Source organism: Mustelus asterias, chromosome 19 (genome assembly GCF_964213995.1).
Source record: "Mustelus asterias chromosome 19, sMusAst1.hap1.1, whole genome shotgun sequence".
Classification (NCBI taxonomy): Eukaryota; Metazoa; Chordata; class Chondrichthyes; order Carcharhiniformes; family Triakidae; genus Mustelus; species Mustelus asterias.
In genome coordinates, this window is record NC_135819.1 from 76,220,602 (window position 1) to 76,224,017 (window position 3,416).

The following is a 3,416-nucleotide window of genomic DNA, read 5'->3' on the forward strand; positions in this document are numbered from 1 at the left end:
CATCTCAATCTTAAGCTGAAAAAGAGAAACAGCTGGCCTCCCTGCAAACGGTGGAATATTATATTGAAATATTATTTTTGTGGGGCTAGAGGCAGCAGGAATGGTCATTAATGTGCAGAGGAGTTGACTAGTTTCCCTCCCGCCCTCCTCAGCTGCAGAGCTGCCTTGGAGTACTGGATCAGTAGCTTGTCAGAAGCGTGCAAATCAGACCTGCCCAACATCCATTGTGTAGCTCGACAGAAAATTTACAGCCATGTTGTAAAATCTATCCTTGAGTACAGAAAAATCATGTAGATCAAGCTACTGAAACATATCGGGAAAAGTCAAGCTGGCTTTCCAGTTCGTTGGCACATTGGATACTGCCAAGCAAGTAGCTTATTTGCATCAAATATTTCTACCTTCCAACTCCTTTAATTTAGGCAATCGACCACGGTCACAGGTTTGATCTCATTTGCTTTGAATTGGCTGGCCTTGGCTAGCTGAGGTGCTGTAATTAACCTGAGTGGTTTTGGGATCGAAGAGGTGTGGATCAATTTCCTACACCAAATTGTCATCCAATGACATGAGGGCAATTCAACTGTAACGATCACCAAAGTGAATGACATGACAACACCGGCTGAATATAAGAAGAGGAAACTTGGAAAGGCATCCAAGGGCCAAAAGAACCCTACTTCAGCATGTCCAAGCTCCATCAGCTTAAAAGAGGCAAAATGGGGAGTGGGGGTGGTGGGGGTGGGGAGTGGGGGTGGTGGGGGTGGTGGGGGTGGGGAGTGGGGGTGGTGGGGGTGGGGAGTGGGGGTGGTGGGGGCGGGGAGTGGGGGTGGTGGGGGCGGGGAGTGGGGGTGGGGGTGGTGGTGGTGGGGGCGGGGAGTGGGGGTGGTGGTGGTGGTGGTGGTGGGGGCGGGGAGTGGGGGTGGTGGGGGCGGGGAGTGGATGCACTAACTTGCACCATTCAGCCATCCCCGCTTTGCTCACTAATCCATCATTGGTTCTTAATATGACAACGCCTCAATTTTAAAATACTTGTGTAAGTTTCCAAATCCCTCCATGGCCTCGCCCTTCCCTATTTCCACAACCTCCTCCAGTCCTCCAGTACTCTGAAATCTGTGCAGTCCTCCAATCTGGCCTCTTGTACATTCCTGGTTTACTTTTCTCTATCATTGGGGTTTGTGCCTTCAGCTGACTGGGTCCCCAAGATCTGGGATTCCCTCCCTTCACCTCTCCGCTCTCTATCTATTTCTCTCTCCGCCTTGAAGATTAAAACCTACCTGCTGGACCAAGTCTTTGGTCACCTGCCCTAATATCTTCTTATACGCCTCAGTATCACATTTTGTTTGTTATGCTCCTGTGAAATAGCCTGGGATGTTTTGTATGTCAACGGCACAGTATAAAAGGGGCCGCACCGTGGCACAGTGGTTAGCATTGCTGCCTACGACATCAGGAACCCGGGTTCTATTCCCAGCTTGGGTCTATGCAGAGTCTGCACATTCTCTCCATGTCTTTGTGGGTTTCCTCCGGGTGCTCTGGTTTCCTCCCATAGTCCAAAAGATGTGCTGGTTAGGTGCATTGGCCGTCCTAAATTCTCCCTCAGTGTACCCAAACAGGCGCCGGAGTGTGGCGACTAGGGGACTTTCACAGTAACTTCATTGCAGTGTTAATGTAACCCTACTTGTGACAACAATAAAATAACTCACACATTTACTCTATGATTTATTTTATTCTTGTCACAAATAGGCATGCATTAACACTGCAATAAACTTTAATGAACTTTAAATAACGCTGGTTTGATGTTATTATCTTATCAGGAACAACATTCTGATAAGAGACATTCATAAGTATGATATTGAATCCTCCATAAAATTAATTTATTCAGTAATTCAAAGAAACTAATTGGATTATAATCCCATTTTCTGAAAATAAAAATTTGAATTATTCAAATTAAGTGGAGTTAATTTTAACTTGGGTGAAATAGTGTCCAACAGAGGATGGTGAATCAGCTGTCATTTTAAATCTCCGATATGTATTTTATTCCTGCCACAATTATTCCCAGTGGCTCAAATTACCAATAAATGATGAGGTGGCCAAGTGGTTAAGGCGATGGACTGCTAATCAATTGTGCTTTGCACGCGTGGGTTCGAATCCCATCCTCGTCGGTGATGCATTTGCTCTGCCTCCTTATTGTGAGTGAACTAATGATTTGGTTAGTGTTTGGGTGGCACGGTGGCACAGTGGTTAGCACTGCTGCCTCACAGCGCCAGGCACCCGGGTTCAATTCCCAGCCTGGGTCACTGTCTGTGTCGAGTTTGCATGTTCTTCCCGTGTCTGCGTGGGTTTCCTCCGGGTGCTCCGGTTTCCTCCCACAGTCCGAAAGACATGCTAGTTAGGTGCATTGACCTGTGCAGGTGTCGGAGTGTGGCGACTAGGGGAATTTCACAGTAACTTCATTGCAGTGTTAATGTAAGCCTTACTTGTGACTAATAAATGAACTTTACTTTTAAATTGAACTTAATTCTGCAATTCTGACATACTCAATATTATTTTTTTAACAGCTGCTGATGGATATTCAGCATTTTCTGTTTTTATTCCTGAACCAACAAAGTGTAAACAAAAAGTTTTAGCAATACCCCCAAATTGTTGTTACAAATCTGAATTGAGTTTTTCAAAGGTTTTTCAAAACCTACCCTGGATTCCCATTTTGTACTGGATGGCTTTGTATATAAAGACTGAGAAATTGCACTGACCCTCAAATAATATCATCAGGACTGAATCTTAAAAGTAAAAACTTTATTTATCAGTCACACTGCAATGAAGTTATTGTGAAAATCCCCTAGTCACCGCACTCTGGTGCCTTTTCGGGTACACTAAGGGAGAATTTAGAACGGCCAATGCAACTAACCTGCACATCTTTGGACTGTGGGAGGAAACCAGAGCTCCCGGAGGAAACCCACGCAGACATGGGGAGAATGTGCAGACTCCACACAGACAGTGACCCAAGCCGGGAATCAAATGCAGGTTCCTGGTGCTGTGAGGCAGCTATGCTATGTACTGTGCCACTGTGCCACCCCTGCACAGTATCCAGATTCAAAGGGACATATTCGAAGGCGGCGGGGTGGCGGGCTGGTGGGGTCGGGGGTGGGGAGGAGGGGTGATGGGGAGGTGGGTGGAATCACATTTAACTAAGCGAGTGGCCAGCCCCTCAAATTCCTCCTCAACCAGCCAACCTGCTCCTCATATTGCTTGGCGGTCGGTAAGGTCTGAGGCAATCCTTCCACCATTAGGCCTATTAAGATTCTTAAGTGGCCAGTTAGTTGCCATTTAAGAAGCTTATTCTCCCTTCACTGCGATAACTTATGTAGCTGGAAAAGGAATGGAGAAGGACAACTAACTTGGCAGGTTTCACTTTGTGTGTCCTTTGT

General features: G+C 46.3%; 1 non-coding gene across 1 annotated transcript; it reads left to right on the plus strand.

Annotated features, from left to right (window-relative positions):
- Positions 1-2,071: 2,071 nt before the first annotated feature.
- On the plus strand, positions 2,072-2,153 carry trnas-gcu (transfer RNA serine (anticodon GCU)). The gene has a single exon. It is a non-coding gene; the product is annotated as a tRNA-Ser (tRNA).
- Positions 2,154-3,416: the final 1,263 nt, after the last annotated feature.